Below are 23,360 nucleotides of genomic sequence, written 5' to 3'. Positions count from 1 at the left end.
GGCAGGCAGACAGACTCTTTTTTTGGAAATCCTGTTCTGTTTTTTAATCTTTTATCTCTTTGTTTCAGTTTTGCAGATTTTTATTAAGATATCCTCAAGCACAGATTCTTTTCTCAGCTGTGTCCAATCTACTAACAAGCCCATCAAAGGCATTCTTTATTTCTGTTAGTGTATTTTATCTCTAGCATTTCTTTTCAGTTCTTTCCTAGAATTTCCATCTCTCTGCTTATATATTCTATCTGTTATTGCTATCTACATTATCCTTAGAGCCTTAGCAGATTTATTGAGATATAGTTAACGTATAACATTATGTAAATTTAATGTGTATAATGTGATGATTTGATACATATATATTGTGAAATGATTACCATAAGTTAACGTATCCATTATCTCAAATAACTCCCATTTTTCTGTAGTGGTGGTGAAAACATTTAAGATGTACTCTTCAGCAACTTTCAAAAATACAATACAGTATTAATTATAACTATCAATGCTCAACATTAGATCCTTAGAGTCTATTCATCTTACTGGAAGTTTGTTCTCTTGTTCAACGTATTCTCTTTTCTCCCACCCGCCCAGCCTCTGGCACCTCCAATCTACTCTCTGTTTCTGTGAGATTGAGCCCTTAACACTTCAGCACAGTTGTTTGAAATTCCATGTCTATTCATTTCCACATGTCTGCCATATCTGAATCTGGTTTTGATGCTTGCTTTGTTTTTTCAAAATGTTTTTTTTCTTTCTGTTTAGTATGTTTTGTAATATTTTTGATGGAAATGATCTACTGGGTAAAAACTGTAAGTAGGCCCTTCCCGGGTAATGCGGTGGTGAGGTGTGGGGGTAGGGGGAGCATTTTATAGCACTTGGAGGTCTCAGTCTTTGAGTGAGGCTTCTCATTTTCCAACTCTTTCCCTTTCAATGAGATAGGATCCCTGGAGGCAGCTGGGGTTGCAAATTTCCTCCGCCATTCCCCAGGTCAATTAAGCTAAACCCCAGCTATTTAGCTTTCAGTTAAATGGTTTCTCCTGTGGACAGACCTTGTTAAGGATTGAATGCTGTGGTGGGTATTTTTCAAAATGGAGTCTTTTCCCTTTCTTCTGCCAGAAGCACAAGGTGATTTTTCTCCTATATTCACTGTGAGAATCTGGTGGAACCCTTGGAGGTAAAATTCACGAAAGTGCAGTGTCCTTCTAGTGACTGGGTCCCTGTCTGGTTTTTATCTCTCAGAGGGGTCCATGCTAAGCCTCCAGCAGTTCATCAGCTACAGTTCCAATTTCCCTGTTTGATTCCTGCAGAGCTTCTGCTCTTGGTAAGTTGTGAGTCTCCATATTCCTTTATTGGCATCTGTAATTTTGAGGACTGCAGTTTGTCCTGTGACTGACATTCTATTATGGAGCTAAGAAAAGTTTTTCAGTTTATTATGCTTTTTACTTTTGGTTAGGAAGTTATGCTGACTTCTAGCTTCTTACAAGTCAGACTGGAAACCAGACTAGAATTCTCTTTTTTCTTAGGCTTTGGTAGAGTCTTTTCATTATCTATCTGAATTTTGTTGTATTTTGCTGTATCTGTTCTTATAATATCATTCAACTTCTTTCTCTGTACTATGTAAATTGTTAATTGGTGGTAGTGGCTTGATCTGATTTCATTTTAAATTTTTGGCAAGATTGCTTAGGGATGGTATATATACTTAATCAAGGAAGTTTGTATTATCTGCTGCTGCTGCTAAGTCGCTTCAGTCGTGTCCGACTCCTTGCGACCCCATGGACCGCAACCTACCAGGCTCCTCCATCCATGGGATTTTCCAGGCAAGAGTACTGGAGTGGGTTGCCATTGCCTTCTCCATTCATTGTCTGAAGAGCTCTCTTTTTGTAATATTAGCAGTTATTGACCTTGCATGGTTTCGTTAATTCACATGGGATGATAAAATGATGATATTTTATTGCCTTTTGCATTTGTTATTTGATTAACTTCTCTAAAAAGCAACCTACTTTTATCAACTATTTGATTACAACAAGATGCACCTGGTATAGGAAAGGCAAAACAAAAGTCTTGTTTCCCTTTACCAGCTTTCAAGAAAATAGGCTGATTCTCAAACATTCTGTATCGATGCACAGTTAAGTTTTACTCATCCTTGTAAACTCAAGGACTAATGCATTCAGTGTGATTCAGTCTACTGCAGTTACTCTCTGCATGTGTGCTCGGTCACATCTGACCCTTTGTGACTCTCTGGACTGTAGCCAGGCTCCTCTATCCATGGAATTGTCCAGGCAAGAATACTGTAGTTTGTGGAAATCTTCCTGAGCCAGGGATCAAACATGGATCTTTCATGTACCACATTGCAGGTAGATTCTTTACCACTGCCACCTGGGAAGCCCAAACTGCATTGCAATTATTACTTTCATTGAAGTTCGGTTTTACCCACATTTGGCCAGAGGTCCTTTTTTAAAAAAACAAAAACTAGATTTAATAGTCTTTGATATCTTTGCTATCAGGTACATTAAGTTGTTTCATGTTCATCTTATACATTTCCTGATACAAACCTGGATTGGGAGCCACCAATTTACTTAAACCTTGTTTATTTTCAAAAGATATATATTTTTAGATCTCAGTCCGAATTTTAGGTATATTGATCACAACTAAATAGGTTATTTGGCAATTGTTTCTAGGCCTTTTTACTAGAAAAGCTGGACTATCTGTCTACATAGATATTGATAAAGTTACAATTCCCTACATTTTTGGCCCATTCTATTCCCATCGCTCTCTACCCTAAATCAACATCTATCCAGAAGTTAATTTATATGCAGTTCATGTTTTAAATTGGGTTTAAATCTTAGCTTTGGCACTTGACTATGTGGCCTCAGGCAAGTTATGTAACCTCTCTTTGGGTCAGGTTCATCATTGATATTAAAAAAGGATTATTGTGCTAGTATCGGTTCAGTTCAGTCGCTCAGTCGTATTCGACTCTTTACGACCCCACGAACCGCAGCACGCCAGGCCTCCCTGTCCATCACCAACTCCTGGAGTTTACTCAAACTCACGTCCATTGACTCACAGATGCCATCCAACCATCTCATCCTCTGTCGTCCCCTTCTCCTCCTGCCTTCAATCTTTCCCAGCATCAGGGTCTTTTCAAATGAGTCAGCTCTTCACATAAGGTGGCCAAAGTATTGGAGTTTCAGCTTCAACATCAGTCCTTGCAATGAACACCCAGGACTGATCTGCTTTAGGATGGACTGGTTGGATTTCCTTGCAGTCCAAGGGACTCTCAAGAGTCTTTTCCAACACTACAGTTCAAAAGCATCAATTCTTTGGTGCTCAGCTTTCTTTACAGTCCAACTCTCACATCCATACATGACTACTGGAAAAACCATAGCCTTGACTAGATGGACCTTTGTTGGCAAAGTAGTGTCTCTGCTTTTTAATATACTGTCTAGGTTGGTCATAACTTTTCTTCCAAGGAGTAAGTGTCTTTTAATTTCATGGCTGCAGTCACCATCTGCAGTGATTTTGGAGCCCAGAAAAATAAAGTCAGCCACTGTTTCCCCATCTATTTGCCATGAAGTGATGGGACTAGATGCCATGATCTTAGTTTCCTGAATGTTGAGCTTTAAGCCAACTTTTTCACTCTCCTCTTTCACTTTCATCAAAAGGCTCTTTAGTTCCTCTTCACTTTCTGCCATAAGAGTGGCGTTATCTGCATATCTGAGTTTATTGATATTTGTCCTGGCAATCTTGATTCCAGCTTGTGCTTCATCCAGCCCAGTATTTCTCTTGATGCATTCTGCATATAAGTTAAATAAGCTGGGTAACAATATACAGCCTTGACGTACTCCTTTTCCTATTTGGTACCAGTCTGTTGTTCCATGTCCAGTTCTAACTGTTGCTTCCTGACCTGCATACAGATTTCTCAAGAGGCAGGTCAGGAGGTCTGGTATTCCATCTCTTTCTGAATTTTCCACAGTTTATTGTGATCCACACAGTCAGAGACTTTGGCATAGTCTATAAAGCAGAAATAGATGTTTTTCTGGAACTCTCTTGCTTTTTCAATGATCCAACAGATGTTGGCAATTTGATCTCTGGCTCCTCTTCCTTTTCTAAATCCAGCTTGAACATCTGGAATTTCTCAGTTCATGTATTGCTGAAGCCTGGCTTGGAGAGTTTTGAGCATTACTTTGCTAGCATGTGAAATGAGTGCAATTGTGTGGTAGTTTGAGCATTCTTTGGCATTGCCTTTCTTTGGGATTGGAATGAAAACTAACCTTTTCCAGTCCTGTGGCCACTGGTGAGTTTCCCAGATTTGCTGGCATATTGAGTGCAGCACTTTCATAGCATCATGCTTTAGGATTTGAAATAGCTCAACTAGAATTCCATCACTTCTATTAGCTTTGTTTGTAGTGATGCTTCCTAAGGCCCACTTGACTTCACATTTCAGGATGTCTGGCTCTAGGTGACTAATCACACCACTATGATTATCTGGCTCATGAAGATCTTTTTTGTACAGATCTTCTGTGTATTCTTGCCACCTTTTCTTAATATCTTCTGCTTCTGTTAGGTCCATACCATTTCTGTCCTTTATTGAGCCTATCTTTGCATAAAATGTTCCCTTGGTATCTCTAATTTTCTTGAGGGGGTCGCTAGTCTTTCCCATTCTATTATTTTCCTCTATTTCTTTGCACTGATCACTTAGGAAGACTTTATCTCTCCTAGCTATTCTTTGGAACTCTACATTCAAATGGGTATCTCTCTCCTTTTCTCGTTTGCTTTTCACTTCTCTTTTTTTTCAAAGCTAATTGTAAGGCCTCCTCAGGCAGCCATTTTGCTTTTTTGCATTTCTTTTTCTTGGGAATGGTCTTACTCCCTGTCTCCTGTGCAATGTCACTAATCTCCATCCCTAGTTCATCAGGCACTCTATCAGATCTAGTCCCTTAAATCTATTTCTCACTTACACTGTGTAGTCATAAGGGATTTGATTTAGGTCATACCTAAACAGTCTAGTGGTTTTCCTTATTTTCTTCAATTTAAGTCTGAATTTGGCAATGAGGAGTTCATGATCTGAGCCACAGTCAGCTCACAGTCTTGTTTTTCCTGACTGTATAGAGTGTCTCCATCTTTGGCTGCAAAGAATATAATCAGTCTGATTTCAGTGTTGACCATCTGGTGATGTCCATGTGTAGAGTCTTTTCTTGTGTTGTTGGAAGAGGGTGTTTGCCATGACTAGTGTGCTCTTTTGGCAAAACTCTCTTAGCCTTTGCTGTGCTTCATTCTGTACTCCAAGGCCAAATTTGCCTGTTGCTCCAGGTGTTTCTTGACTTCCTACTTTTGCATTCCAGTCTCCTATAATGACAAGGACATCTTTTTTGGGTGTTAGTTCTGTTAAGGTATTTAATTCATTTTTTCATTGAATTGTTTTCTTATTGTTGAACATCAAAATTTCTTTGTATATTTGGGTAATAGTCCTTTATCAGATGTGTCTTCTGGAAATATTTTCTCCCAGTCTGTGATTATACCTTTTCATGATCTAAATAGTGTCTTTCTCAGAGCAGTAGTTTTTAATTTTAAGGAAATCCAACTTATCAATTATTCCTTTTATGGACTGTGCCTTTGGTGGTTTTTCTAAAATGTCATCACATAGTCCTCTGTTACTGTCCGTGAACTTGACAATTTTGCATTTTGGTCTATGATGCATTTTGAGTTACTTTTTGTGAAGCGTATAGGTCTGTGTCTAGATTTAATTATTTTTTGTTTGTGGATGTCCAGTTTTCCCAGCACCATTTCTGAAAGAGACTGCTGCTGCTAAGTCACTTCAGTCATGTCCGACTCTGTGCGACCCCATAGATGGCAGCCCACCAGGCTCCCCTGTCCCTGGGATTCTCCAGGCAAGAACACTAGAGTGGGTTGCCATTTCCTTCTCCAATGCAGGAAAGTGAAAAGTGAAAGTGAAGTCACTCAGTCGTGTTGGACCCTCAGCGACCCCATGGACTGCAGCCCACCAGGCTCCTCCATCCATGGGATTTTCCAGGCAAGAGTACTGGAGTGAAAGAGACTACTATAATATTATAAATCTATTATATTGCCTTTGCTCCTTTGTCAAAGACCAGTTGACTGTACTTACATGGGTGTGTTTCTGATTTTTCTATTCCCTTGGCCTATTTTTTTTTTGCCAATACCACGCTTTTTTTTTTAATTACTGTAACTTCTTGAAATGCAAGTATAATGGATGCTGGAGTTTTGACATCTCTCTGGGATTATGAATTAAGTTTTAAGATGCAAGCCATATTGATAGAGCAAAAAGATAGACGATCTTATGAAAGACACTTAAATATACCTTCTCTCAGTACTTCCTAAACTTCATTCGTTGCCTACTAGCAAAATTTTTGCACCAGAACTATCATGGTGCTATTTTTCTTTTTTAAAAAAGCAAATAGAGCAAAACAAAATTCAACAATGTGTATGGAAACTGAGTATGTGAAAATCTTCACTAATGGCACACATCATGTTTATTCTTCATGTCTAAAGTTATTCTAAATGTTTCATTTTTTAAGGTTTGAGTTATTCATAGGCATATCCAAATTCTATGCCTGCAATTTGTGCTATCTAAACTAGATTCCCATAGGTCCACCCACTTTAGCTCCAACTAACATAATAATAACTAGCATGTTTTACATGTAAAACTGGCACTATATATATATATATACATATATATATATATATACACATATATATATACATATATATATACACACATATATATATATACATATATATATATATACACACACACACACACTATGAATAAAACAGTTGAAAATATTCTCACAAAGTTATCTCAAGTGTACATAAGGTAACTAAAAATTTCAATCTACCTAGGTCTGGGGGATTTCTAGGACATAGAACTTTTGATGCTAAAATTGGAAGAGTTTTAGACAAACCAGGATTGTTGGTCACACTACAAGTCTATAATATATTTAGGGAAACATGGCATTATCTCATATAATATTCTTTCAGCTACCCAGTTAGATATAATTATCCCTCTTCTAAAGATGAGAATCCAGGTACAATGTGTATGTGGTAATATGGCCACTATTAAATACTGATATCTAGGTCTGGCTGGCTTTAAAATAGCTGAGACTAAAACAATTCTCACTTAATATCTTACAGGAAAATCAATTTTGACAATGTGTGTTACTCAAACTCTAGCAAGAAAATGTGGGGCTGTCCAGCCCCACCTTAGATTCCTCTTAAAGGGTTTAGAGCACCACAGGGAGCCTTGCGTGAGTTCAGGGACATAGTCTTCCGGCCCACCATAAGGATGCCACCCTGTCTTCCCCTTGCCCTGTGTTCCTTGTCTGTGTTGTCGCTGTCGGCCACCTCGCTTCAGTTCCCTTCTACTCTAGCCCTATTCAGGTGGCCCTCTCTCACCTGCTGTGTGTTTTCATCTTGCAGATACTTTAGTAAGATATGATTTTATTGTAAAAACTTCCCTAGCTGGGTTCTTTGTAGGAAAATTTGGGAAGATCAGGGCTAGATGGTAAAATGAACAGAAATATTCATCTTGCTATAGACTAAATATTTGTGTTTCCCCAAATTCAGGTGTTGAAACATAAAACCCAATGTATTGCTTTTAGGAGATGGGGCCTTTGGGACGCACTTTAGGTCATGAGGGTGGAGCCTTCACAAATGAGATTAATGCCTTTATGAAAGAGACCCCCAGAGAAAGCCTTGCCCCTTATGCCATGTGAGGTTATAGCGAGAAGGCACCATCTATAAACCAGTAAGTGGGCTCTCACCAGACAGTGAATCTGCTTGAGACTTGATCTTGAGCTTCCCAACTTCTAGAACTGGGAGACGTAAATTTCTGTCGTTAATAAGCCACCTAGTCTATGGTATTTGTTACAGCAGCCCAAACAAACCAAGACAACTTAAATATTTTCAGAATATTTCTTCCTCTTCTCATTTTTCTTGAACGAGTGTCCTTTCAACTTTCTTGCCTAAAATGAAGTCTGCCTTTCCTTCCAAGATCTTTTTTCATACGCACAGACATATGGCAGATCTGTTTCACTGGCTTTCCAGATTTTGCAAGATAATGTGCTTTAGAGAACTTGAAATGCTGCTGGTCCAAATTGAGACATACTGGAAATGTAAAATACACATAGGAGTTTTAAGATTTAGTGTGAAAAAAAGTAAACTAAAATATTTCATATTGATTATGTGATGAAATTATAATCTTTTGTATACTTTAGATTAAATTAAAATATATCAAGTTTTCATTTGTTTTTATTTTTTAAAAATGTGGCTACAAGAAGTGTAAAATGAAATGCTCACATTTCTGTTGGATAATTAACTCTACAGTATCATGATGGCCTCACATAGCTGGGATTAAAGAATATGTTTATCAGGAGAAAGTGCATTCATTCCTGTTTTCTTTGTCCATTCACTCCTCTATCCTCTCAACCATCCATATATTCATTCCTTTAACAGCTGGGTTTTGTAGATGTAATCGTTGGGAAATAGACTTTGTCATTCTCTTCATGAATCATATGGTTTAGTGAAGGAAAAATTGAGTTAAATATTTCACCAGTAAACACATAATTAGAACCTGTGTTAGGTTGGAAAGTTATGTGGGCCATGAAAGCCATATGGAAAAGAATTAGGCTTAGAAGGGGAGTAGGGCATCTAAAACAGTCTGTACTTTCAAGGGATTGAGCATTTGGCCTCATAGCTAAAGGATGAGTTGAAGTGCATTAGGCCAGAGTGTGGTAGGAAGAGAGAGAAGACCATCCCAAATGATTCTTCCTCAAATCTTGGAACAAGATGACCCATGGCACCAAAAGAGAACAAGAAGCATTCCTTAGGATGAGACTGGAGAGAGAAGTATAGGCCAAATCAATAAATCTTGAGGGGCAAGTGGCCGAGAAGCAGAGAACATCAGCAGTGGCTATTACAAACTTGTACTGGCACAGGATAAGCTAGTGGGCAATTTTTTTTGGGTCAAAAGCTCAACCTAGATGTCCATCAGCAGACAAATGGATAAGAAAGCTGTGGTACATATACACAATGGAATATTACTCAGCCGTTAAAAAGAATACATTTGAATCAGTTCTAATGAGGTGGATGAAACTGGAGCCTATTATACAGAGTGAAGTAAGCCAGAAAGAAAAACACCAATACAGTATACTAATGCATATATATGGAATTTAGAAAGATGGTAATGATAACTCTATATGCGAGACAGCAAAAGAGACACAGATGTATAGAACGTCTTTTGGACTCTGTGGGAGAAGGCTAGGGTGGGATGATTTGAGAGAATAGCATTGAAACATTTATATTACCGTATGTGAAACAGATCGCCAGTCCAGGTTCGATGCATGAGACAGGGTGCTCGGGGCTGATGCACTGGGATGACCCAGAGGAATGAGATGGGGAGAGAGGTGGGAGGGGATTCAGGATAGGGAAAACATGTAAACCCATGGCCAATTCATGTCAATGTGTGGCAAAAACCACTACAATGTTGTAAAGTAATTAGCCTCCAATTAAAATAAATAAATTTTAAAAAAGCTCTGTAAAGGTCATTTTGGGTTGTTATATTGTTTACTTTAGAACTTTTAGCATCAGATATAGATTTGAAAATGAGCTGTGGAGTGTGGTGGCTTTTACCTCAGATCTGGTTTTTTTCTTTAAAATTTAATTGCAGAGCTCTTTTAGACAGGATTATTCCAGCTTAGCCATGCCAAAATGAGCAAGGCTGTAAGGATGCCCAGGGAAGATGTTCTCAGGAATTTATGTAATCTCTCCACCTTCTGCCTAGGAGCCAAATGGAAATCCAATGGAAAAAAAAAAAGTTCAGGGGAAAGAAGGGACCCTTTTTTGATTATTTCTTCCAATCAAAAGATTTCTCTGAATTCTTCTCTGCTGAACTCTTGGTGGATAGGCATTTGTTTTAATAAGACAGATTCTCTTCTTGATCATCACTAAATCCTGGCATTGATTCTGAGCATGATTGTGGTAATATATGCAAAAGCATAATTTAGGTTGTAAAGTGCTATATAAAATTTATTTCTATCACCCTTAATCATTGAGGATCACAGCCTCCTGCTCAAAGGTTATGTGGATTATTTTTTTCATAACCCCTTTTTATTCAAATGAGTAAGAAAAGGAATTCACGGTGAAGCCACTTCCTGTAGTTTTAAAGTTTATCCACTTAAACTACAAATTTTTCTGGGAAAAGATCTATAAATAACTGTGAAGCTGAGGAATGCATGGGAAATTAAAGTTAATACAGAATGCATTGGGTTTTCTTGGGGGTTTTAAGTAAACTGCTTTCTGTTTTGTTTGTTGGGTAACACATGGTTAACTGGCTTGGGACATTATATAATGTTGGGGAGACTGACCCATTTTTTTGACACACAACTTAAATCATGTTTAAAATATGCTTTATCATTTGTAATCTTGTGAATTTATAATAAGCAATGTGTATTTTGTCTTCCTCACATTGGCACAGAGCTCCTAAAACCCTTGGAATTTCTAAAGTGATAAGAGATAAAGGTGTTCTAGGTTAATGATTGACTTTGGGACTGCACCTAAAGATGAGGGCTGGTTGCCAGGAGAACTAACCCTGTAATTAGAGGGCTGGAACTTTTAGACCCACTCCCAGATCCTGAGGAGAGTGGAGGGGCTGGAGGTTGAATCAGTTGCCAAGAGCCAATGATTTAATCAATTGTGAACCAGTAATCTACTAAGTAAAATGTTTCTCTGGGTTCTGTAAGCCACTGTAGCAAATTAATTGAATGCAATAAGGAGATCATGGCAACCCCTTATGTATAGCAGTTGATCACAACCTGGACTTAAAACACAAACACCTCAAGTCCAAGGAAAGCATCATAGAAACCTCTAACTTGGCGAGATAGGATTGTAGTGCCATTTTCAGAAGTGGAGCAGGTTGGGGAGGAGTGGGTTGGGAGGTAAGAAGAGTCAGGAGCTTAGATTTAGAAAGGCTGAGTTGCCTATCCCAGTGGAGATATCAAGTAGACAGCTGGATACATGAGGGCAGAACTAAACATTTGGAAGATGCTTTTACCTTGGTTGTTGTTCAGTCGCCCAGTCATGTCTGACTCTTCGTGACCCCATGGATTGCAACACACCAGGCCAGGCCTTCCAACCAACCCACTCTATTAAATTTTAATTTACTTTCCACCAACCCACTCTATAAATTTTAAAATTTGACAGCAATTAGGTAAAAGATTTCAGTTAGAAAAGAAAAGAAATTATAGGAGCATTCTTAAAATTCCAGTTACTTATGGCTCATAACAAAATCTTATGTAGCAAATTGTACAAGGATTGTGTTATTACTATAAAATTTATTGATAGGACTTATTTGCTTACATTCTTTTAAGAAAATTTATTGGAGTATAGTTGAGTTAGCATTGTGTTAGTTTCAAGTGTACAGCAAAGTGAATCAGTTATATATATATCCACTCTTTTTTAGGTTCTTTTCCATATAGGCTATTACAGAGTATTGGATAGAGTTCTCTGTGATATACAGTAGGTTTTTATTATCTATTTTATATATATTAGTATGTGTATGTAACCAGTTGGTCAGAGTAGCTGAAGACACAATTGGTGTCTTGTGTGTGTGTGTGTGTGTGTGTGTGTTGGGAGTGGGGATGTGGGTGCAGTATTGTGGGACTGAGACCTCAATCTATGGAATCTGATGGTATCTCTGGGTAGTTAGTGTCAGATTGTGGGGACTGTGTTAGTCACTCAGTCATGTCTGACTCTTTGCAACCTCATGGACTGTAGCCCATCAGGCTTCTCTGTTCATGGAATTCTCCAGGCAAGAATACTGGAATGGATTGCCATTCCCTTCTCCAGAGGAACTTTCCAACCCAGGGATCTAACCCTGGTCTCCTGCCTCGCAGGCAGATTCTTCACTGTTTGAGCTCCAGGGAAGTCTAGATAATGTCAGAACTGAGTTGAATGCTCAGGCACATTGTTGGTGTAGGAACCCCTACCCAGCACTATTCCCCACACACATTGGAACTGGGTCTGGGAACCCAAAAGAACATACCTGCAGCAGAACTGAGTACACACAGGAAAGATGTCACTGTGTCTGTTATATGTTTGGGAAATATATGTTTTCCCAAACATATGTTTACTTATTTATAAGACCTTTTAGAAAAACCTTTCAAAGTAACATTAAAAGGAAACTTGGAGACAAAGTAAGATTTTACAAGTATAACAGAATAAAACTTTTTAAAGGCTAGAGTAGAAATAAAACTATATAACCAAGAAACTGCTTATTAGAAAAAATGATGTTGACTTTGGATTTAGAATGAATTATCCAGTTTGCAGATTTGCAAATTTTCATTTCACTTCACCTTTCATCTCTTATTCTCTAATGCTGTCAGTGTTGTTATTTTTTGATAGCTTAGTAAATTTTTGCTTGCATTATTTAACTTTTTTTCCAGGAAGAAAAGCAGAGGAATTATAAAAACAGTGAAAATCTGGACAATTCAGTCTCATTTAAAGAAACAAGTTAAAATCTTGGCCCTATGACCTCACCATTCTTTTCTCTGTACACAAAATACAAGTTACTGTCTCTAGGAATCACAAACTGACTATCATAAATCCTAAACCCTAGTCAGAATCCTTTATTCATACCCATCCAAGCATTTCCATGATTTAATAAATCCCCAGGCTGTTCTAAGTGAGAAGGTTAACTTGACTAACAAGACAGTCTTCTACTAGGTCATTTTCTATAATCATCTGCTCATTCACGTTGAACATTTAAGAACCCAAGTTGTCAAATAATCCAAGAATTCTAAGTCTGAAGTCTTTGTAATTCCAGGCTGAGTGGTAGATTTTAAATCACCATATTGAGAATATTAGGAGAGAGAAAGGTTGACTTTTCTTTCTGAGAGTGTATCCCTTCTCAGCCAGTTCAGTCACTCAGCTGTGTCCGACTCTTTGAGACCCCATGGACTGCAGCACCCCAGGCTTCCCTCTCTATCACCAACTCCCAGAGCTTGTTCAAACACATGTCTATTGAGTTGGTGATGCCATCCAACCATCTCATACTTTGTCATCCCCTTCTCCTCCTGCCTTGTATCTTTTCCAGCATCAGAGTCTTTTCCAAGAATCAGTTCTTAGCAGCAGGTGTCCAAACTATTTGAGTTTCAGCTTCAGCATCAGTCTTTCTAATGAATAATCAGGACTGATTTCCTTTAGGATTGACTGGTTTGATCTCATTGCAGCCCAAGGGACTCTCAAGAGTCTTCTCCAACACCACAGTTCAAAGCATCAATTATTTGACGCTCAGCTTTCTTTATAGTCCAACTCTCACATCGATACATGACTACTGGAAAAACTGTAGCTTTGACTAGACAGACCTTTGTTGGCAAAGTAATGTCTCTGCTTTTTAATGCGCTGTCTAGGTTGGTCATATATTTTCTTCCAAGGAGCAAGCATTTTTTAATTTCATGGCTGCAGTCACCATCTGCAGTGATTTTGGAGCCTAAAAAAATAAAGTCTCCTCCCTAGTGACTTGAGAAACCTGAGATAATCCCACTGAGATGAGACACCTGTCTTTCTCTGCCAGACAGTATGAATTTTGCATTTAAGACTGTTAGATAAGCACTAACATGAATGCTAAAAGTAGGGTGAGTCAGAGTGCCAATTATATGTAGTTCAGGATCTAAAATATTAATGGATGAGGGATTGTGTTATCCTCCATTTCCTCTGACTTTGCACTGGATCAGGAAAAAGGAACTCTCAGGTTAACAAAACCAATTGTTGTGTATAGGAGTTTGACCTCCGCAGGTCTGTGACTCTTAAGAGAGAAGTCCGGACATTAACTCCACAGAAGTTTGTTTTTTTTTTTTTTTTCCCTGCAAATCAGATCAATTCAACCTAATCCAATTTTATTTGATCTGGTCTATATTCCAAGAACTATGCTCAGTGATGATGATTATATTAGGCAGGGTTCTCCAGAGAGGGTGAGAGGGAGAATTTTAGGAAATGGCTTATGTAATGATGGTGGCTGCCAAGTCCAAAATCAGCAGGATAGGCCTGCAGGCTGGAGACCCATGGAAGAGACACAGTTCCAGTACAAAGGCTGTCTCCTGGCCAAATTCCCTCTTCCTCCAGAAGGTCAGTGTTTTTCTATTAAGGCTTTCAAGTGATTGGATGAGGCCCATTCACATTACAGAGGGTAATCTATTTTCAGTGCAGTTACTCAGTCATGTCTGACTCTTTGAGACCCCATGGACTGCAGCATGCCAAGGCTTTCCGGCCCATCACCAACTCCCAGAGCTTGCTTAAACTCATGTCCATCGAGTACATCATGTTTCAACCATCTCATCCTCTGTCGTCCCCTGCTCCTGCCTTCAGCCTTTCCCACCATCAGGGTCTTTTCCAATGAGTCCATTCTTTGCATCAGGTGGCCAAAATATTGGACTTTCAGCTTCAGCATTAGTCCTTCCAGTAAATATTCAGGACTGATTTCCTTTAAGATTGACTGGTTTGATCTCCTTGCAGTCCAAGGGACTTTCAAGAGTCTTATCCAAAACCACAGTTCAAAAGCATCAGTTCTTCAGTGCTTAGCTTTCTTGATGGTCCAACTCTCACAAAATCAAATGTTAATCTCATCTAAAATATATCTTGACAGAAACATTTAAAATAGCATTTAACCAAATATCCAGGCACCGTGACCTAGATAAATTAACACAGAAATTGACAACCACAGTAACCAATAATGTAGAAGTTAGTCAATGTATTGACTGTCTAGTGGGTAAGGGAGAAGTTCAATGAAAGAACAATATAGTTAATAAGTGTCATGACAAGGAGAAGCACAAAGTGCTAGGAGATTTTCAAGGGGCAGAAATACTTCCTGAAGGAGATGACATTTGGACTGATCTGAACTTGCTTACATATAAACATTCCTGAGATGGGAGACAGTATGGAGAAACGAGAGCTGGGAAGGTTGCTTGATTGGCAGAGAAATGTTCAGTTGCTGTCTTGTTCAACTCGTTGCAACCCCATGGACTGGAGCACACCAGGCTCCCCTGTCCTCCACTATCTCCCAGAGTTTGCTCAAACTCATGTCCATTAAGTCAATGATACGATCTATCCATCTCATTCTCTGCCACCCCCTTTCCCTTTTGTCTTCAGTCTTTCACAGCATTGGGGTCTTTTCCAATTGCATGTACAAACCCCTGAACTGAGAGAGAGCTTGGCTTATTCAGAGGACTGTAAATGCAGTTGTTCATGATGGTTAGAGCTTAGAGTGTAAGGAATGGGCACAGTAGCGAGAGAAATGAACAGGTCCAATCATTAAAGGTCCTGAATGCCAAATTAAGGAGTTTTTAGGTTATTATTTGTTGCCTGATAAGGTTGAGAGAGATGGGAATACCAGATCACCTGACCTGCCTCTTGAGAAACCTATATGCAGGTCAGGAACCAACAGTTAGAACTGGACATGGAACAACAGACTGGTTCCAAATAGGAAAAGGAGTACATCAAGGCTGTATATTGTCACCCTGCTTATTTAATTTATATGCAGAGTACATCATGAGAAACACTGGGCTGGAAGAAGCACAAGCTGGAATCAAGATTGCTGGAAGAAATATCAATAACTTCAGATATGCAGATGACACCACCCTTATGGCAGAAAGTGAAGAGGAACTAAAAAGCCTCTTGATGAAAGTGAAAGAGGAAACTGAAAAAGTTGGCTTAAAGCTCAACATTCAGAAAAAGAAGATCATGGCATCTGGTCCCATCACTTCATGGGAAATAGATGGGGAACCAGTGGAAACAGTGTCAGACTTTATTTTTTGGTCTCCAAAATCACTGCAGATGGTGACTGCAGCCATGAAATTAAAAGACACTTACTCCTTGGAAGGAAAGTTATGACCAAGCTAGACTGCATATTCAAAAGCAGAGACATTACTTTGCCAACAAAGGTCTGTCTAGTCAAGGCTATGGTTTTTCCAGTGGTCATGTATGGATGTGAGAATTGGACTGTGAAGAAAGCTGAGTGCCAAAGAATTGATGCTTTGAACTGTGGTGTTGGAGAAGACTCTTGAGAGTCCTTTGGGCTGCAAGGAGGTCCAACCAGTCCATCCTAAAGGAGATCAGTTCTGGGTGTTCATTGGAAGGACTGATGTTGAAGCTGAAATTCCAATACTTTGACCACCTCATGTGAAGAGTTGACTCATTGGAAAAGACCCTGATGCTGGGAGGGATTAGGGGCAGGAGGAGAAGGGGACGACAGAGGATGAGATGGCTGGATGGCATCACCGACTCAATGGACATGGGTTTGGGTAAACTCCGGGAGTTAGTGATGGACAGGGAGGCCTGGTCTGCTGTGATTCATGGGGTCACAGAGTTGGACACGACCGAGTGACTGAACTGAACTGAAGGTTCATTGAAACATTTTTTGCCCTATGACTTCTACCATCTGGGAAGACAATGAAACCTCCTATACCCATTCCAGTGGATGAATTCTGCTGGTTGTCACAGTCTCAACTCCAGTAAGACCAAAATCCAAACCCAAGTCATCGGCTATACTATTATCCTTATTAGATAAAAGAGACTTCTTCAGCTACAAACTAATGAACAGAGCCACTTGTAATTCTTGATAATTATCTCCAAAATTTAGACCTTCAAAGATTTTAAATATCCAGCCATGGAGAAATGAACTGCTTATCAAAATACTTTTTATCTCTCACTATATTGTCCATTCTGGATTGGTATTTGGTTGTTTACCATGTTAATTAGTAGAAAGAGGATGAAAAGAGAGTCCCAGATATCGAACCACCTACCAACATGCTGCTCTGTTCAAGGCTAGAAGCTATGCTAAATGCTAAAGAACAAAATGATCAAGTTTAGTTTCTGCCTAGAGAGCTCTTACAATGACCATCTAGGCTAACTGTAGAGGGAAATGCCTGGGATTTGTAGGCAGGCTTCTGTACTGAATATTTCCCCACTCTTAACTAACCAAGTAACTTTGGGCAGAAAGTTAGTGCTTAATAATCGTGACTCATAACCTTGTGACTTAGCTTTCTTTTCCTGTGAAATAAGGATTGTAGAAATTTCCCTACAAAGACATTTGTCAATTAGAAAGAGTATTTAACACTCATAGCTAGCAGAGTGCCTGGCACACAGGGGGCTTTCAACAAGTGCTATGATGTCATCCTGAAAGCACCGAAAAAGGGATTGCTACTAGTGAGGGACGTGGGGCATTTATTCTTTGTGCAGTTAAGTGAAGTGAGTGAAGTTGCTCAGTTGTGTCCAACTCTTTGTGACTCCATGAGTCACAAAGGCTACTCTTTGAGACTGTAGCCTACCAGTCTCCTCCCTCCATGAGATTCTCCAGGCAAGAGCACTGGAGTGGGTTGCCATTTCCTTCTCCAGGGAAATCTTCCTGACCCAGGGATCGAACCCTGGTCTCCCGCATTCCAGGCAGATGCTTTAACCTCTGAGCCACCAGGGAAGCCCATTCTTTGTGCAGAAGGTTGGTAAATTATCAAGGAAAGGTGTGGGACATCATCTTTCTTGGTGGGACCACTTGATTAAACAAATAGGACAATCAAAGGGTTCAAGACTTTGGACCATGAGCAGATTCTCATGAGAAAATGAAACACTCCCTTAAGAAGCTGGTGCAACAGGCTGAGGGAACACCAAGGAGGACCTGACCATGGACTCGGCACAGGCATCTATTATGCTTAGACTTCTGATTAGCCTTTTGTTGACATCTTGGTATAAAGTCTGAGGTGGTGGTTTTCTAGAACATTCAACAGTCTGTCTTTGGCATTTAATCATGTTTTTAAAATCAAAGTGGCGTTTGTCACATGTAAGTCTGTCTCTTTCTCTCATCACAGTGTTACTTTATACACAGAGCCTAATGGTCTATGTGCCGAATTATCTTAATTTTGTCTGTAGGTTAAAGCTTTCATTGTCTTAAAAGAAAAAAAAAAACAAGTCAATTGAAGAAATAAATTCCACTGAAATGATCCACCCACAAATAGTCCTTTAAAAAATGGCTCTTTGTTAACACTCATATATTCTGATATATTGTTTTCTGGAGTGTTGGACTTTTGCAAAGATATAGCTTAAGACTGTTAACAATGTCTAAATGCTTATCATATCTGTATGGTAGTTTAGGTAGAATATATATTATATGATTATATAAGATAACGTCATGTTATCAGTTAAAATGTTGCTGATCTTATATTTTCATGAATTAGAATCCACTTTCTAATACTCCACTGCTTTTTTTTTTTTTCTTTTATTGTTTTAACTTTCATTGAATACTTTTCTTCAAATTTCAGAGAAAAACACTTGGAAGCTGTAACTTGTATGTGATAGTTAGGCCTATTTGTAACGTACGTGTTATGCTAAACATATGTTCCCCAGTTTATTGTGTTTCTTAGTCCTTTCTCTGTGCATAATTGGATTTTAATAGGACACATGTAGTGGGAGGCTTTCCACCCTGAGACATTTCCTGGCTCCAGTGTTTGAGAGTATCTGAAATTATCTGCCTGACACTTCCTTGAAAATAGATGTATAGCTCTGTTTGGAAGGACCCTTGAGAAACTTGGAAAAGTTTTCATTAACAATAAATACTTGAAGATAGTAATTACCATAATAATATTTATACCCAGCAAAGATACTTTAACTTCCTAAATAAACTCTTTTGGCCTTAGGAAGTCTCTTATAACAATCTGATTTGCTTCTACTCTGAAAATAAAATCTTCCCTGTAGCTTAATAACCTTCCAGAGAAAACATAGCTTCTACTCTTAATATGGGAAGGAAAATTTAATTTAGCCCCTTATTTAATAACTCACAAGAAAGTCATAATCGATTTGAATCAATTGTCATGGTAAGGTTTCATTTACTCCCCAGTGGGAAAGCTAATCAGGTTACTTCTTAAATGCACGGACTCCTAGAAAATCTTTTGGAATTTTGTTAATGATATTGACATCCATGGAAAAATAACTATTTATCATTTAAATAAACCTTTCGACCAAGCTTAATAGTAGATGATCTCTTCTATTTTATTCTAAATTTTTTGGTTTATCAGAATTATATAAAAATGAATTATAACAGACCCCCGAATTGTATTCTCTTTCCCTGGGAATTCAGATCAAAATAGGTTGGCATGTGATTTGTTGACATTCCAAATATTCTCCTTTTCTCCTCCTCTATACCCTCTTTCTTAGTGGTCTTATCAAGACTCTTTGCTGTAAATATCACATTTATGTCAAGGCTCTCAGATTTAGGCCTCCAGGAATAAAACTTGTTTTAAGCTCTCAGCTAGTGTGTCACAATATCACCCTTATAGTTGAACATTTTCTTGTAAGGATTTCATACTTAACAACATGTCCTAAACCCAATCATCATTTCCGCAGTGTATCTAGCACCAAATAGTATGCCTAATATGTAGTAAGTATGGATGCTTTTGAATGAATGAATATCTAGATAAAAAATCAGCTAAAACTTTCTCCATGAAGTGTATTAGGAATGTCACATTTCCTTTTTTATTTTTTTAATTTGTATGTTGAAATGTCTAGCTTTACTTATGTTCTTATTAGTCTGGAGGAAGTAATAACATGTAAGACAAATTAATAAATAGAAAGTCTTCATGAGAAATGAAAATTATTTGGGAAAGTATTTAAAGATATAAGGCTCTAACCGTTCACCTTAGTATTCCAAATCACGGAAGAGCAGCTTTGCAGGTAGGATGACAAAACTAGATGGCGGACAGAGACCTCACCTTCCTTGTTTTTTTTTTTTGTTTGTTTGTTTTTTTAATTTTATTTTATTTTTAAACTTTACATTGAAACCTTGTTTTTTTTTTTTAGAATAATTATGTAGCAGAGGTACTAATTTTGCTACAATGACAAACATATTGCAATATAGAACAAATTATATTCTACATCTTAAATTTATACAATGTTATATGTCAGATATATTTGAAATAAAACAAAAACAAATGACTCCTTTTCAGGCAAAGAAATTGCATTTCCTTTTATTAAGTGAAATTTGACACTGGGATCTCAATTCTTGCTGGGAAGTTAGGAAGTTCAAACTCATATATTATTGAAAAGAGGAATCTCCTCTCTCTAAATACACATGAGGATCCTTGAGGCTTATGTGGTGCCCATAAAAATAGGAGAAGGACCCTTATCTGTGGCTCTTAACTTAATTACAGATCTTTACTGTCACGCCTGCACTGCTTCTTGAAGGGAAACTGCTCTCAAGCTAAGCTTGAGCAAGCAATCTTTGCTAATACTGTGAGCCTGATGTCTAGGGTTCAGCTTTGTCATGGATTCACAGTAATTTCCTTTTGAGAATTCGTCATTTCTTAGGGGCAAGACCTGGGTCTCTCTCTCTATTTTTGTCATCAACATCTGAGCTTCAGACTTTGACTCATTTTAAATTTGGGTCCAACTGATCCAAAACATAATGTGTAAGAATACATGGATGGGATTTGTTAAATTTTGATTTTACAAAGACAACAAATTGCTGTAAGTGATGGAATAAACAATATGAAATTGGAATTATTGACATTTTGTGTGTATGTGTATGCCCAGTTGCTTAGTTGTATCCAACTCTTTGCGACCCCTTTGCGACCCCTTTGCAACCCCTTTGCGACCCCATGGTCTGCAGCCCACCAAGGTTCCTCTGTCCATGGGATTTTCCAGGCAAGACCTTTGGAGTGGGTTGCCATTTCCTACTCCAGGGGATCTTCTGACCCAGGAGTTGAACACACATCTCTTGATTCTCCTGTGTTAGCAGGCAGATTCTCTACCATTGCACCTCCTGGGAAGCCCCTATTGACATTTTGCTACAAGGATATGGCAACCCACTCCAGTATTCTTGCCTGGAGAATCCCATGGACAGAGGAGCCTGGCAGGCTACTGTCCATGGGGTCTCAAGAGTCGGACACGACTTAGCAACTAAACCACCACCACACTGTTAGTGGGAACATTATAGCCTACCACAAATAATATACGGTGGAAATCGCATATAAACTTATAATCCTAGTCTACTAAGGGACTTTTTGAAACTCTTGTTTGCTTAAAGGAGTTCCTTTTCCCTCTCTTCTTCCCTCTCTCCATCCTCCTCCCTTCTTCCCACCTTCTCTCTCTCCCAGTTCTACCGACCCTCTTCTTCATGCACTAAGCATTCTGTATTTAAATTATTTCCTTATATCAAAATCCTTTTAAATTAAATGCATTAATTTTTTAAACAAGACACCAATTGATTAATATTATTATTACATTATAAACAAGAAAGTTTTTGTTACTCAGTCATGTCCAACTCTGCAATCACATGGACTGTAGCCAGCCAGGCTCCTCTGTCCATGGAATTCTCCAGAAAGAATACTGGTGTGGGTTGCCATTTCCTTCTCCAGGGTTAAACAAGAGAATTAACCCTGGAGAATTAACTTTTTTAAGCAAGAGAACAATTGATTGTTTCATTTTTATCTATAAAATACATTTCTGTTTCAGAATACTTGAAAAAATACTAGAAGATACAAAGGTAGTTCAGTTCAGTCATTCAGTCATGTCCAACTCTTTGTGGCACCATGGACTGCAGCACACCAGGCTTCCCTTTCCATCACCAACTCCATCCAGTCGGTGATGCCATCCAACTATCTCATTGTCTCTCATCCCCTTCTCCTCCTGCCTTCAATCTTTCCCAGCATCAGGGTCTTTTCCAATGAGTCAGTTCTTCACATCAGGTGGCCAAAGTATTGGAGTTTCAGCTTCAGCATTAGTCCTTCCAGTAAATATTCAGGACTGATTTCCTTTAGGATTGACTGGTTGGGTTTCCTTGCAGTCCAAGGGACTCTCAAGAGTCTTCTCCAACACTGCAGTTCAAAAGCATCAATTCTTCAGTACTCAGCTTTCTTTATAGTCCAACTCTCACATCCATACATGACTATCAGAAAAAACATAGCCTTGACTAAATGGATCTTTTTGGCAAAGTAGTGTCTCTGCTTTTTAATATAGTGTCTAGCTTGGTCATAGCTTTTCTTCCAAGGAGCAAGGGTCTTTTAATTTCATGGCTGCAGTCACCATCTGCAGTGCTTTGGGAGCCCAAGAAAATAAAGACTGTCACTGTTTCTATTGTTTCCCTATCTGTTTGCCATGAAGTGATGGGATCGGATGCCATGATCTTTGTTTTCTGAATGTTGAGTTTTAAGTCAACTTTTTCACTCTCCTCTTTCACTTTTATCAAGAGGCTCTTTAGTTCTTCTTTGTTTTCTGCCATAAGGGTGGTGTCATCTGCATATCTGAGGTTATTGATATTTCTCCTGGCAATCTTGATTCCAGCTTATGCTTCATCCAGCCTGGCATTTTGCATGATACACTGTACATAGAAGTTAAATACACAGGGTGACAATATACAGCCTTGAAGTACTCATTTTCCTATTTGAAACCAGTCTGTTGTTTCATGTCCAGTTCTAACTGTTGCAGCTTTACTTGCATACAGATTTCTCAGGAGGCAGGTCAGGTGGTCTGGTATTCCCATCTCTTGAAGAATTTCCCACAGTTTGTTGTGATCCACACAAAGGCTTTGGCATAGTCAATAAAGCAGAAGCAGATGTTTTTCTGGAACTCTCTTGCTTTTTTGATGATCCAACGGATGTTGAAAATATGATCTCTGGTTCCTCTGCCTTTTATAAATCCAACTTGAACATCTGGAAGTTCAGAGTTCACATACTATTGAAGCCTGGCTTGGAGAATTTTGAGCTTTACTTTTCCAGCATTGAGATGAGTGCAGTTGTGTGGTAGTTTGAACATTCTTTGATATTGGAATGAAAACTGACCTTTTCCAGTCCTATGGCCACTGCTGAGTTTTCCAAATCTGCTGGCATATTGAGTGAAGCACTTTCACAGCATCATCTTTTAGGACTTGAAATAGCTCAACTGGAATTCCATCACCTCCACTGGTTTTGTTTGTAGTGATGCTTCCTAAGGCCCACTTGACTTCGCATTCCAGGATGTCTGGCTCTAGCTGAGTGATCACACCATCATGGTTATCTGGTCATGAAGATCTTTTTTGTATAGTTCTGTGTATTCTTGTACCTCTTCTTAATATCTTCTGCTTCTATTAGGTCCATACCATTTCTGTCCTTTATTGTGCCCATCTTTGCATGAAACATTTCCTTGGTGTCTGTAATTTTCTTTAAGAGATCTCTAGTTTTTCCTATTCTATTTTTCCTTCTATTTCTTTGCACTGGTCACTGAGGAAGGCTTTCTTATCTCTACTTGCTCTTCTTTGGAACTCTGCATTCAAATGGGTATGTCTTTCCTTTTGTCCTTTGTGTTTAGCTTCTCTTCTTTTCTCAGCT

General features: G+C 38.7%; 1 long non-coding RNA gene across 2 annotated transcripts in view; it reads left to right on the top strand.

The window, feature by feature from the left end:
• Positions 1 to 808: 808 nt before the first annotated feature.
• The window catches only part of LOC129655535 (uncharacterized), a 49,447-nt gene continuing 26,895 nt past the window's right edge, over positions 809 to 23,360 (top strand). The window contains exons 1-2 of one of the 2 annotated variants that reach the window (XR_008716035.1): positions 809 to 1,110; positions 1,225 to 1,306. This is a non-coding gene — a long non-coding RNA (uncharacterized LOC129655535). The remainder of the gene's footprint in view (positions 1,111 to 1,224; positions 1,307 to 23,360) is intronic. The other variant, XR_008716031.1, reaches the window with a different exon arrangement.

Source organism: Bubalus kerabau, chromosome 1, assembly GCF_029407905.1.
Source record: "Bubalus kerabau isolate K-KA32 ecotype Philippines breed swamp buffalo chromosome 1, PCC_UOA_SB_1v2, whole genome shotgun sequence".
Lineage (NCBI taxonomy): Eukaryota > Metazoa > Chordata > Mammalia > Artiodactyla > Bovidae > Bubalus > Bubalus kerabau.
This window is presented reverse-complemented; position numbering and strand designations above follow the sequence as displayed.